The following is a 15,223-nucleotide window of genomic DNA, read 5'->3' on the forward strand; positions in this document are numbered from 1 at the left end:
TGTACATGCTACGTCGATGTACAGGCCAGAGGGGAACTTTCCTGAAATTTCAAGAGGTGGTGATCAAGAAACTAATTTTTAGGGACCAAGAAGGGGGGGGGGCACCCAGTACTTATGAAAGCAGGGCCACACGCATCGTACCAGGGCAACACTTTCCAGGAGAAGTTCCCCAAACTGGCAAGAAAGGAAAAAGTCAAAAGAGGTACAAAGTCTGCTATAAGAGGGGGATAAGGAAGGACACAATATATCAATGTGACACGTGTCCGGAAAAACTAAGGCTCCGTATGAAAGAGTGCTTCAAAATGTATCATACATCCCTTGATTTTTAATCTACCCCAGTTTTACTTACCCTGATGCACTCCGCACAGCTTATCCCCCCTCGTCTTTCCCCTCTGAGCCCTGCTGCGTGCCCAGGCAGCTGATAACAGCCACATGTATGGTATTGCCATACCCGTGGGAACACACATTACAGTTTATAGGGTGTATGTCTCCGGTCAAAATGCTCACTACACCTCTAAATGAATGCCTTAATGGGTGTAGTTTTAAAACGGGGTCACTTCTTGGGGGTTTCAACTGTACTGGTACCTCAGGGGCTTCTGCATACATGACTTCGCACCAGAAAATCCCCAGTAGGCCAAATGGTGGTCCTTTCCTTCTGAGCCCTCCCATGGGCCCAAACATCAGTTTATCACCACAAATTGGGCATTGCCGCACTCAGGACAAATTGGGCAACAAAATCGGGTATTTTATTTCTTGTAAAAATAAGAAATTTTCAGCCAAAACTACATATTATTGGAAAAAAATAATTTTGTTTGAATTCCCAGCCCAATTCAAATAAGTTATGTGGAAAAACTATGGGGTCAAAATGGTCACAACACCAATAAATGTATTCCTTGAGGGGTTTAGTTTCCAAAATGGGGTCACTTCTGGTGGGTTTCCATTGCTTTGATACCTCTGGGGCTCTGCAAATGCGACATGGCACCCGAAAACCAATCCAGCAAAATCTGCACTCCAAAGAACACACAGCGCTCCTTCCCTTCTGAGGCCACCCGTGGGCCCAAACGGCAGTTTATCACCACAAATGGGGTATTGCTGCACTCAGGACAAATTGGGCAACAAAATGGGGTATTTTGTTCCCTATGAAAATAAGAAATTTTTATCAAAAATTACATCTTATTGGAAAAAATGTCATTTTTTTAATTTCACAGCCCAATTCAAATACGTGCTGTGTAAAAACTGTGGGGTCAAAATGGTAACAACAACCATAAATGAATTCCTTGAGGGGTGTAGTTTCCGAAATGGGGTCACTTTTGGGGGATTCCTACTGTTTTGACACCTCAACACCTCTTCAAACCTGGCATGCTGCCTAAAATATATTCTAATAAAACAGAGCCTCATAATGCACTAGGTGCTTCTTTGCTTCTGAGGCTTGTGTTTCAGTCCACGAGCGCAATAGAGACACATGTGGGACATTTCTAAAAACGGCAGAATCTGGACAATACATATTTAGTAGTGTTTCTCTGGTAAAACCTTCTGTGTTACAGAAAAAAATTTAATACAATTGAAATTCAGCAAGAAAAGTTAAATTTGCAAATTTCACCTCTACTTTTCTTTAATTTCTGTGAAATGCCTGAAGGGTTAAATAAACTTTCTAAATGCTGTTTTGAATACTTTGAGGGGTCTAATTTTCAAAATGGGGTATTTTATGGGGGTTTCTAATACATAGGCCCCTCAAAGCCACTTCGGAACTGAACAGGTACCTTAAAAAAAAGGCTTTTGAAATTTTCTTAAAAATATGAGAAATTGCTGTTTATGTTCTAAGCCTTGTAACGTCCAAGAAAAATAAAAGAATGTTCAAGAAATGATGCCAATCTAAAGTAGACATATGGGAAATGTGAGCTAGTGACTATTTTGGGTGGTATAACCGTCTGTTTCACAAGCAGATGCATTTAAATTCTAAAAAAACTATTTTTTATAAATTCTCTCTAAATTTTGCAATTTTTCACCAATAAACACTGAATATATCGTCCAAATTTTACCATTAATATAAAGCCCAATTTGTCACGAGAAAACAATCTCAGAATCGCTTGGATAGGTTTAAGCATTCCGACGTTATTACCACATAAAGTGAAATATGTCAGATTTCAAAAATGGGCTCTGAGCCTTAACAAGGCTGCATCCTTAAGGGGTTAAAGCAACAATAAGGCCATTTCAGGATTGGGTACAAGCGTTCCGCTGTAAACCGTATTATAAATAGAAAAAAAATCACCTTCCAGAAGGGTTGGACAATTGGGCAGTCCTGTTGTCACGATGCGGGGTGTGGACCCACTGGGCCGTACCGCGTAGCGGGGATGGCAGCTGGCCAAACCGGAAGGTACACATTTCAATGGTTCAGCGAGAGTACATGAGGCAATCGTAGGCAGTGACGGGGCGGACACGTCCAGAACCAGGCGGTGGGAAGTCGTTCGGTGAGGCGTAGCAGGGTAGCGTAGACTGTAGCACAGCACGGTAGGTAGCACAGCACGTGCACACCCGCCGGAGACACTCGGAACCCGGAAGAGAGTGCCGGCGCCTGACTGGGGGACGACGCTGCAGGCAGGTAAGCTGTCCATGGCCACGGCCGTCGGGGTTAACGACCGATCGACGGGCCGTGGCCATAGACGTTACAGTATCCCCCCCTCTTACGCCCCCTCTTCTTGGGACCAGAGCGAGAGAGAAACTTCCTCACAAGGACAGGGGCATCGATGTTCTCCTCTGGCTCCCAAGACCTCTCTTCTGGGCCGAACCCCCTCCAGTCCAGCAAATAAAATGTCCTTCCTCCCACCTTCTTGGTAGCCAGAATCTCCTTTACCTCGAATGTCCTAGAAGACAGCCAGACTTTAGTCCCTGGGAGGAACTGCGGAGGAACCCGTCTTCTTGTATCTGCCTTTCTCTTCATGCGGTCCACCGCCAAGAGGATAGAAGATCGGGTCTGTTGCCATATCTGTAGAAAGTCCCTGAAGGTGGAGTCGGCTGCAGGCACCTGGGACATTGTAGAAACAGGAAGAGGTATACGAGGATGTTGGCCGTAGACGATGAAAAATGGACTGGATGTGGTCGACTCACTGGTGTGGTTGTTATAGGAGAACTCTGCCCACGTGAGCAACTGCACCCAATCATCATGGCGCCTGGACACAAAGTGACGTAGGTAGTTCTCCATAATCTGGTTAACTCTCTCGACTTGCCCGTTGGACTGGGGATGATAGGCCGAAGAGAAGTCCAATTTCACACCAAGGAGCCCGCAGAGTGCTCTCCAAAACTTCGAGGTGAACTGGACACCTCTGTCCGAGACAATATGCAGGGGCAATCCGTGCAGACGGAAGATGTGCTATATGAAGAGGTCAGCCAACTGCGTAGCAGACGGCAGAGCGGTCAACGGGATGAAGTGAGCCATCTTGGAAAATCGATCCACCACCACCCAGATCACACTGCAACTCGCAGAAGGAGGAAGATCCGTGACGAAGTCCATAGCGACATGTTGCCACGGGGCAACGGGCACAGGCAGTGGTTGGAGCAGGCCCGCAGGTCTGGAGTGAGCAACTTTATTTGCTGCACAGACTGTGCAAGAGGAGACAAAGTCCATGACATCTTTGGGCAGCGTGGGCCACCAGAACTGACGAGTGATTAAATCTTGGGTCTTACGAGCACCCGCGTGACCTGCCAGCTTAGAGTTGTGACCCCAGCGAAGAATTCTTCCTCGGTCAACCAGACGCACAAAAGTCCTACCCGGAGGAATGTCTCTGACTTGCAGGGGATTCACAGAGAAGATACAGGATGGGTCAATGATATTCTGTGGAGATTCCATGGCGTCCTCGGTTTCGAAAGATCTAGACAAGGCATCGGCCCTCACATTCTTGTCGACGGGACTGTAGTGGAGTTCGAACCGGAACCGAGCAAAGAACAACGACCACCTGGCTTGACGAGGATTCAACCGCTGGGCCGTCTGTATGTAGGTCAAATTCTTGTGATCCGTGAAGATCAGGATAGGGTGAACCGCGCCTTCCAGTAGGTGTCTCCACTCCTGCAGAGCCAGTTTGATGGCCAGTAACTCCCGGTCCCCAATCGAGTAGTTACGCTCTGCGGGAGAAAACAGCTTGGAATAGTAACCGCATACCACAGCCTTGCCTTTCGGTCTTTTCTGGAACAACAGTGCACCAGCACCCACCGAGGAGGCGTCCACCTCTAACGAAAACTGTAAGGACACGTCCGGATGGTGCAGAATGGAGTCAGATGTGAAGGCTTTCTTTAAGGATTCAAATGCGGCTTCAGCCTCCGGGGTCCACAACTTGGCATTCATACCTTTCTTAGTGAGGGTGGAGATAGGTGCTGTCAAAGATGAGAAGTTGGGGATGAAGAGTCGGTAGAAGTTGGCGAATCCTAGAAAGCGTTGGATGGCCCTTAAGCCTTGGGGGCGTGGCCACTCCAGGACGGCCTTTACCTTCTGGGGATCCATCTTGAGACCCTGATCTGAGATAATATAGCCCAGGAAGGATAGAGACTTCTTCTCGAACACACATTTCTCCAATTTGGCGTAAAGTCGATTCTCTCTTAGACGGAGCAACACCTGGCGGACATGACTTTGATGAGTTACTGGGTCTGGGGAAAAAATCAGAATGTCATCGAGATACACCACAACACAAACATACAGGAGATCACGAAAAATGTCATTGACAAATTCTTGGAATACTGCGGGAGCGTTACACAGGCCGAAGGGCATGACTAAGTATTCGTAATGCCCATCACGAGTATTAAAGGCAGTCTTCCACTCGTCACCTCGACGAATCCGGATCAGATTATAGGCCCCCCGCAGGTCCAGTTTAGAAAAAAATTTTGCCCCCCGTATGCGATCAAACAGTTCAGAAATGAAAGGCAGAGGGTACCTGTTCTTCACCGTGATCTGGTTTAGACCTCGTTAGTCGATGCAAGGTCGTAATGATCCATCTTTCTTTTTAACAAAGAAGAACCCTGCTCCGGCCGGGGATGAAGATTTACGAATGAAACCCCTCTCCAGGTTCTCCTTGATGTAAGCCGACATGGACTGGGTCTCTGGCAAGGAGAGAGGATACACTCTACCACGAGGAGGAGACTATTCGGGAACCAGGTCGATTGGGCAGTCATATGCCCGGTGTGGCGGCAAGGTCTCGGCCTCCTTTTTATTGAAGACATCGCCGAACATAGAGAAACAGAGGGGCAAACCTGGCAACGACTGAAGAGGAGCGGGCTGTGGCGACTGGATGTGACTCAGACAGCGGTCAAGACACTTCGGGCCCCACTGGAGAACCTCTCCAGAGTTCCAATCCAGGACGGGGGCGTGCAGACGAAGCCAAGGCAACCCCAGCAGCACGGGGTTGACGGCCTTGGACAGGACGAACAGAGAGATGATCTCAGCATGAAGGGCTTCCACTTGGAGTTTCAACGGCTTGGTTACGGACACAACTGGGTCTGGTAATGGCAGTCTATCCACCGAGGCAACGATCAACGGCCTTTCAAGCGGGATAGTGGGCAACTGTAGGAGATCCACAAGATCCTGGCAGATGAAGTTGGCTGCAGAGCCGGAGTCCAGATATGTGGAGACCTGATGAGACCTCTCGCCAGCAATAATGGTTACAGGGATAAATAGTTTGGAGGAGAGTTCTTGCTTCAATGTGTTGACGCCCAGGGTTGTCTCTCCAACCAAGCCTAGGCGCTGGGGTTTTTTGGCTTGTGAGGACACAGACGCACGACGTGGCCAGCGAGGCCGCAATATAAGCACAGTCCAGAGGTGCGCCTGCCCTGTTTCTGCTGGACCGATAATTTTAGTCGGTCAACTTGCATCGGAACCTCAGGCAAAGCGATAGAAGCAGGCAAGAGGGGTTGCTGAAAGTTGGGCGCCAGTCTAGGACGCCGGCGCTCCTGACGAACCTCATGGGATCTCTCCCTCAGCCTTATGTCAACCCGAGTGGCAAGCAGAATCAAGTCGTCCAACGCGGGAGGCAGGTCTCGAGCAGCCAGTTCGTCTTTGATCTCGGGCGACAGGCCATGCCAATAGGATGCCACAAATGCCTCATTGTTCCAGGATAGCTCTCCTGCCAGAGTCCGGAACTGAATAGTATACTCGCCCACGGAGTTGTCCTCTTGGCGAAGGTTGAAGATGGCGGTGGCGGCTGATGAGACTCGTCCTGGTTCCTCAAAAACGGTTCGGAATATTTGTGCGAACTCCTGGAAGTCTCGGGTCTCGGGTCCCTGACGTTCCCAGATAGGGTTAGCCCATGCCAGGGCCTTGCCGGTCAGGAGCGAGATGATAAATGCGATCTTGGCTCCATCTGACGGAAATGCCCGAGAGTGCAGGGTAAAATGAATGTGGCATTGGTTCAGGAACCCCCGACAAGCACTGGCGTCTCCATCGAACCGAGAGGGCAATGGCAGCGAGTACCGAGGGTCCGTACAGGAACTGCCAGGAGGAGCAACAGGAGGGTCGGCTTGAGGAACTTGCACAGAAGCAGGAATGGAGGCAACTAGCGTCCCTAGCTGCTGCGCCATAGAGTCCACGCCACGAGGAGCTGGTCCTGCCAGCTCGGAGATCCAGCAGATCCGCCTGCATGGCTTGGGAGGGTGACAAGCCCTTGAATTGGCCAGCGGGGTCCATGGCCAGAGCGTACTGTCACGATGTGGGGTGTGGACCCACTGGGCCGTACCGCGTAGCGGGGATGGCAGCTGGCCAAACCGGAAGGTACACAGTTCAATGGTTCAGCGAGAGTACATGAGGCAATCGTAGGCAGTGGCGGGGCGGACACGTCCAGAACCAGGCGGTGGGAAGTCGTTCGGTGAGGCGTAGCAGGGTAGCGTAGACTGTAGCACAGCACGGTAGGTAGCACAGCACGGCAATAGCACTAGGTAGCACGGAAACAGGATACGGCATACGGAATACAGGAGCAAGGTACACTGGGAGGCTGGAAGACACTGGGAGACCATAAGCAAGACGAACAACGGGAAAACTAACAACGCTCTGGCAAAGGGCAAGAGGGCAGAGCCCTTTTTATAGCCCAGGGCATCCTGGGCCAGATTGCAGTTTTTTGCAAAACGCTCGCACTGGCCCTTTAAGGCTGTGCACGCGCGGGCGCGCGCACCCGCCGGAGACGCTTGGAACCCGGAAGAGAGTGCCGGCGCCTGACTGGGGGACGACGCTGCAGGCAGGTAAGCTGTCCATGGCCACGGCCGTCGGGGTTAATGACCGATCGACGGGCCGTGGCCATAGACGTTACACCTGTCATATGTGTCTTGAGTTCCTTTGTCGATGAGGCAATGCCAGTAGGTATTGGATGACGTAGGAAACATCTTATGAAGAGTCACAGGACACCTATACTAGCAAGATAGAATTTTGTAATTTCACTGCTGACACCTCCCAGACATGGTAGATTTATGAGTAATTCAGATTTTTTTTTCTTCAAGGGAAAAACACCAATTGAGCTCAGATTCCCATTTAGAAATAAAGGAAATATCCGGCAACAGGCCATTTCGTCCCCGCTGTCTCCCATACGTGCATAAACCAAGGATTTTATTGCTTTTAGTATGTCATTAAAATACATTTTATTTATTTGTGTTTTTGTGTTGTACTTTTTTCTTTTTTCTTTCTTTTACTTCTCTATGGGGGCTGCCATTTTTTTTTCATCTCTGTATGTGTCGATTAACGAAACATACAGAGATGGAATACGGCACATACATCACCATAGAGAATGCGAATGGGAGCCGTTCCATTCACTATAGCGTACGCCGTCTGTGTGGGAACGGCGCATGTGCCGCTCCCACATAGACCAAAAGGAAGGTCTTCGACAGAGCGACATCCGGCGCCATTTTCATGTGGACCGGAAGCCGCGGCTGGACAATAAGACGACTACTTCCGGTCGCGGCTTCCGGCCATATGTTCAGACGCAAGGACTAGGAGCGGAGGCGGAGGCAGCGGCGGCGACAGCGGCGGCAGGAGCAGGTAAGTTATGTTTGTGTATGTGATGTGTGTGTATGTTTGTGTTATACTGTGTGATTACCACTGTATCTAATCCTCCTACACTGCATTCGCTCAAATAATGGCGGCACACAGTGTAGGAGGTTTGAACATTCAACCCAGGATAAAGGAGGGGGGATTGTGTGAGGACACTAGAGCGAGTGTGTCTATGAGGTTGCTTTACCGCATGCCAATGCTGCAATTTTGGGAATTGCTCCCTCTAGTGACCAGCACATGGAAATGTTATAAATTAGAATCTAATTTATAATATTTCCTGACTTGTGAAAAAATTAAAAAAATTAGAACAATGTTTAATCATTTATATACTAACTGTTTAACAAAAAAAAAAAAACTTTTTCTAGCGACACATTCCCTTTAAAGGGACACACACATTTGTGTTTAAATTTCAAACACATATATATTATACCTAAACCAAATATTATACATATTCCATACTTCATGTCTCCTTTTAAAAAGAAAAGAAGCTTACAATCGCTATACACATAACCAAATCATACAAAAGAAAAATACATATACTTTGTGTGGCTGCAGCTCTGCCTCACCTGGCATTAATCAAGTGCCTCCTATATAAACCCACCACACCCTCTGTTCAGGTTTGATCACATGCAGGTAAGATGGAGGTAATGCTGGATGTTATTGGGGAATGCTGAATCAGTTTGTCTGTAGAAACAATAATGGGCAGAGACAAAGGTTTACTGGCCAGCAGGTGAAAGAGAGAGATACACATACACAGACAAGCTAATTCACTATTCACTCCTCAACAGGCGTCAAATTAATTTCAAGGTATTTGATGGTAGTATATTGACATTTAAACCATAAACTTAAGCTAATTGCAGGCCTCGTGTTGTGTGAAATGGTTGTATTGAGGAGATCAGATATGTAGTGTAGCTAAACGTTTGACAAACTTCTGACATGTGATAGTGACATGTCAGAAGTTTGGATTGGTGGGGGTCCGAGCACTGAGACCCCCACCAATCGCTAGAACGAAGCACGTGAAGTGCTCGTGTGAGCGCTCAGCCGCTTCGTGTCTGTTCAGCTATTTCCAGAAATAAATGTATCGGTGTACGGACGCAATAGAAAGTCTATGAGCCCATACACCGATACATCGGCTTTCCGGAAATAGCCGAACAGACACGAAGCAGCTGAGCTTTCACACGAGCACTTCAGCTGCTTCGTTCTAGAGATTGGTGGGGGTCTTCAGTGCTCGGACCCCCACCAATCCAAACTTCTGACATGTCTCTATAACATGTCAGAAGTTTGTCCAACGTGTAGCTAGACTTTAAGGTTACTTAGAACTCCAAATTTCGCAAATTCAGGTAGAATGACATAAAAATATATTAGAGGAAAGGTGGCATATAAGAGCAGGTCAACTGTCTATAACGATAGCTTGCACCTGTAAGGCCCAACACATATTCCTGTGATGGGTGGATTGTTTCGAAGTGCAACCATCAGGTGCTTATGGACAAAACATAGATTTGGGACCAGGGAGAACCTTGCCCCGTTCCATTAAATATAATAAAGGAAAGTTAAATTACTCGCACCTGAGTATTAGGGCAACCCTATAAGACCATCATTCCATCAAGCATCGCAGGACCCACACTTATACCTTCCCAAGTGGCTCCAGCCCGTGGAAACCCTGGACAGTAATTAACTGCAGACCAAAAGTGTGCTTTTTTGAAGCTAGCGTTAACAACGGATGGCGTGAGACTTCTTATCTAACCTGGAGGTTTTCTTCTTTCTCTCTTTTTTTTTTTTTTTTTTTGTTGCTCACTGTGGATGGGTTGGGTTTGAGTGGGTTGATTGGGTTTCAATATATTTGTAATAGCTCCTTTGATCGTGTCATCTGCTAGCTTAATATTCAACATTAAAAAGAGCATCTTAACAACCAACAGCATGAATAGGATCAATTTCTTATACTCAGAGGTATTCCACTGATGTTTCTGTTCAACGACGGTACGGATGATGTTACCTGGACTATAGATGTATTTATCTTCATTATGACCTTGGATCAATATATAGTCTTGAATTTACCTCAAGTAAGAAGGTGCATAATAGGTAGGTTTTCTTGGTTTAAGCCGAGACCATGATGGGGATTTGGAGGGGTTATTATATAGAATATAATGAATTGGTATTATGACCACCTTTTACTCCCTTGTTTTGGTTTAATATGTTGTCTGTGATGACGTTGTATTAGAACATCTGTAGATGTCTATATGCATTTATTTTCTGGGTTGACTGAGAATTAATTTTACCTCGGCTGAGAATGTGGGGTTGTCAAAGTTGTGTGCAGAAACTTCATGTAACTGAAGCCCTTTGCATATCATTTCGTTGCCCATTTTTGCCTTTTGTGTTACCTTGCACACATGTTGTTGTGTCCACCAAATGGAGGTCTTCCATACATGGTCGCCGGGTGTGATGAGAACACCGTGTCGTTTATATAACGGCGGGTGAGATCTCATTTACACCTGCAGGACACTTTGGGTCAACGGTTATCGCATAATAACCCTCTGAGTATACAAACCAATGGCATATTTTTTTCAGTTTCTTTTGGGTAACTACTATATTATGTTCATTCACTGGCCAGCGATCGCAGTTATGAACCAATACATGGCAGTCTGGTATAGTTGGATATTTGATTCAATTATTTCGTTTCGGTACCCGTTCAATGACCTAACCGGTCCTGGTCTATATAGGATAGCCAAGCCTATATATATATATATATATATATATAACTGGCATCTGCACTTTTTTTTTAGAATGTCAACAGCGCCTCTATAGAATATTTATCCTCTTCGTTGTAGGGGTTCACAAAGTACAGGGTGGGCCATTTATATGGATACACCTAAATAAAATAGGAATGGTTGGTGATATTAACTTCCTGTTTGTGGCACATTAGTATATGGGAGGGGGGAAACTTTTCAAGCTGGGTGTTGACCATGGTGGCCATTTTGAAGTTGGCCATTTTGTATCCAACTTTAGTTTTTTCAATGGGAAGAGGGTCATGTGACACATCAAACTTATCGAGAATTTCACAAGAAAAACAATGGTGTGCTTGGTTTTAACGTTACTTTATTCTTTCATGAGTTATTTACAAGCTTCTCTTTGTTTACAGCCATTGACATGTCGCAGAGGTTAACACGTGAGGAGCGGATAGAAATTGTGTTGATGTCTGGTGAACGCAGTACCCGGGTCATTGCAGCAGATTTCAATGCAAGACACCCTAGGAGACCACCCATATCCCATGCTACAGTTTTCAAACTGCTTGCCGACTTCAAAATGGCCGCCATGGTCAACACCCAGCTTGAAAAGTTTCCCCCCTCCCATATACTAATGTGCCACAAACAGGAAGTTAATATCACCAACCATTCCCATTTTATTTAGGTGTATCCATATAAATGGCCCACCCTGTAGATTATTACCATAGAGATGCATATGACCATGCCCCTGTTACCAGGGTATGATCTTGTTTTCGCATTTCTATTTGCAGCTTCTCTGAAAGTTGGGCACGCACAACTCATTTGGGTAAGACCTTATTCACACGAACGTGTCCGTTTTGCACGCGCAAAAAATGCTGCATTTTGCGCGCACAAAAGCTCAGTGTGGCATCTGTATATCGTGCGTGTGTGCGTGATTTTCGCGCAGCCGGCATCATTATGACACTGTTTTTATGTTTACAAACATAAAAGCAGAAGGTGCTTTTCTGTTTTCATTCATTCTTTTTACTACTGTTGCGCAAATCACACGGGGCGCCCAGAAGTGCTTCCGTGTGCCGTGCGCGATTTGCACGCACCTATTGACTTCCATGTGTGAATGCTGCGTGAAACACGGGCAAGTATAAGACATGTTGTGAGTTTTACGCAGCGCACATACGCTGCGTGAAAATCACCGACAGTCTGAACGGCCCTATTCAATAACATAGGCCCGTGCGACGCGCGTGAAAATCACGCGCGTATCACGGACGTATAACACGTTCGTGTGAATAAGGCCTTAATATGTGCAGTAACATAATAGTTGTGTAACGTGCTGCTAAACTTTGTGTTGGCGGGTAATTAACGCGTGCACAGTCAGATTGGAGGTATGTAGTCTCATTCCGGCTTTGTTCCGATTCATCATATGCTGGTTCTTTTCACTTTATATAAAACTTTTAGCAATTATATATGTCTGCATTGTAATAAGGCTATATTTCACACTTTCATAAGCTATGTATGCTTATTTATTGGTTGAAATAAAAAAATAAAAATAAAAAAACATTTCATGGTGCTCAGCATGTATACCAATTATTTTTTAGGGCTAGTCTGTATAGAAATGTATTTGTCGTCCACCATTCTATATTACGTTGGTATATGTGCTGAGCTCAATGTAATATAATTTGTTGGACAACAAGTGAATTTCTGCATAGATTAATCTGTATAAAAAAAGGTATATTATTTACCAGTTTCTTTAGGGCAACTCATGCAGAAATGGGATTTGTACATTTATTGCTTTTTGTGAGGCCCTATGCACACGACCATAGGTTTTATCCATAATTACGGACCCATTCATTTCTATGGCCGACGGACACCTTCCCGTATACTTACGGGAAGGGGTCCGGGCTGTAAAAAGCTTCCGTAAAAAAATAGGACATGTCCTATTTTTGGATTTTACGGACCGTGATCCCATACTTTATAATGGGAGCAGGGCCCCCAAATGAGGGTGCCTGTCCGCGGCCATCTGTGCCCATAATCACGGACTGTGATTACGGGCATGGTCGTGCGCATGGGGCTTAAGCTACTGTAAGCGTTAATAACAATTAGAACCTTAATCTGGCCATGACAGCGAGCATAACAGGACTTTTGTGACTTGTCGTTTTAGAGCAGTCAATCATACTGCAGTCCCATCCATGCTGAGCAGCTTAGCAGTTTAAACATTGGGGACAACACATCAGTATAAACAAAAACTGTTGGTAAAAAAAGCAAATCCAGAACTTCATACGGAGCATAACCTAATGAATGGTGCTAAGCTGCAATACCATTAACAACCCATTGAAAAGGATGGCGCTCTCAACCCCTTTAAGTTTCGCTTAAGTGTTTCATCTTCCAGTGCCTAAATCGCATTATGAAAATGGAAACATTTTTTATCTGCTTTTTTTTTTTTTTACTCAAAATACCCTGAAAGAAAAAAATATTTTTTTATTCTGGATTAGAAAAAGAAATGAATTAACTGCATTCATTTTCCAATTCATATTTTAATCAATTGCAGATTTTTTTTTTATATGAAATGGATTTCATTATATTGTAGCTTGCTCATAACGCAGTTTGCGTATTGTACCACTTGGGGTCAGCATGCACAAAGACAAATATAAATATTATAAAATGTGAAGAAAAGTAAAGCTTTTTGATGACAATGTGAAATGTTTACTAAGTTTAATGTATTAAAATAATAAATAATTCTATCTATGAATCGATCCGTAAGTTTAAAGTCCATTAGAATATTGCTTTGTACATAAGTCCAAGTCCATATTCCAAATACACTTTGGGTTACAGGTCCTGACTTTTAGTTGATTGCACTCATATAGAATGTTATGGCGTTTCACTAAGATTTGCCATAACATACTGACCGGTGGGATCTAACTTCTAGAACCTAATGCAAAGAGGGACTACAGGATCCCCTCTCATTTTAAATGCTTGGCTGCTATCTGATTCTCGGAAATTTCTTACTGATGGTTAAATCACTTGTAATTTATACTTCCTGCAATGGAAACCAGCTCCCCATGCACTGACCCTCTGGTGAGCTTGTGCTTATACAATGGAGCCAGTCTGAACAGACAGAGCTGCAATGGAAGAGCGGCAGCCTGAGTGTCTGATGAGGCAAGAGGTGGAGTTCAGGCCAAATCAGACTCTTAGGTTAAGGCAACACAGAGCGGCCCTGACATGGTCGCAACGCGGCTAACAACCGCGCCGGCACCATGTTCGGTGTGGCTATCAAACAGCCTGTTAGTGGCAGCACGTTAACGCGGGTAAACCGTCCCTTTATCTACAAAATCATGCGGCCATGAATTAATACACCCTTTATGGCTGCACGATTTTGCAAATTACAACAACTTACCCCCTATTCATATTCTCTATGGCAGCGCCGGAAAAAGCCGAACACTGCACTCGGCTATCTCCGGCGCTCACATAGAGAATGAATGGAGCGACACTGCGCATGCGCATGTAACTGGAATACTCCTTAACAAGGTATATGACAGCTGCACCTACAAAGTGCCAGCACGTTGTGACCGTGTCAGGGCCGCTCCGTGTGGCCTTACCCTTAGGTGAGTGCAGAGACCTAAGCTCAGCGGGCAAGGTGCTTTTGCTAACTAAACTGCCTGGGGCGCAAAACTACTTTCTCCATCTTAAAGATAGACAACCCTATTTTTGAAGAGCTTGTATAAGTTTAGACAAAAAAATAGGGGTCTTGTTTTTTTTTTCCTTAGAAACGGCACTACTCTTGTTCACAGGCTCTTTCTATTATTGTAGTATTCACTTGAGTAGAGCTCAGCTGCTATATCAGACACAGCCCTTGGACAAGAGTGGCACTGTTCCTGAAATAAAAAGGAGATCCAGACTACTCCTTTAACCCCTTAAAGACACTTAAAGACCAATTTTGGCCTTGAGAACAGAACAATTTTTTTTATATTTCCCTCTTTGCATCCCGACGCTCATAACTTTTTATTTTTTGTACGATGTCGTTTTTTGCGGGACGAGTTGTACTTTATGTAGGTACCATTTTTTGGTACAAATACACTATCCTTTAATTTCTATAAATTTTTATTTTGGCGGAAATGCAGAAAAAAAGCAGTTCCGCTGCAGTTTTAATTTATTTTTTCTACATCATACACCGATCATCATAAATAATGTTATACATTTGTTGTTTAGGTAGTTGCAGTCGTGGCGATACCAAATATGTCTTTATTATTGTATTTCTGTGTATTCTTTTACTTTTTTATTTTTATTTAACATTAATTATTTTTTTTACATTAATTTAACTTTTTTTTTAATCCCATAAAGGGATTTTTCATTTTGATTTTTTAACTGTAATGTACTGGCATATGTCCATATGCCAGTACATTAGCCTGTGTACTGATTGTACACAGGCAGTTGTTAGGGCATACCTCAGTATTCCCTAACAACTTGAAATATGTTCAGACAGCCCTGGGGTCCTTCA

Source organism: Rhinoderma darwinii, chromosome 2, assembly GCF_050947455.1.
Source record: "Rhinoderma darwinii isolate aRhiDar2 chromosome 2, aRhiDar2.hap1, whole genome shotgun sequence".
Classification (NCBI taxonomy): domain Eukaryota; kingdom Metazoa; phylum Chordata; class Amphibia; order Anura; family Rhinodermatidae; genus Rhinoderma; species Rhinoderma darwinii.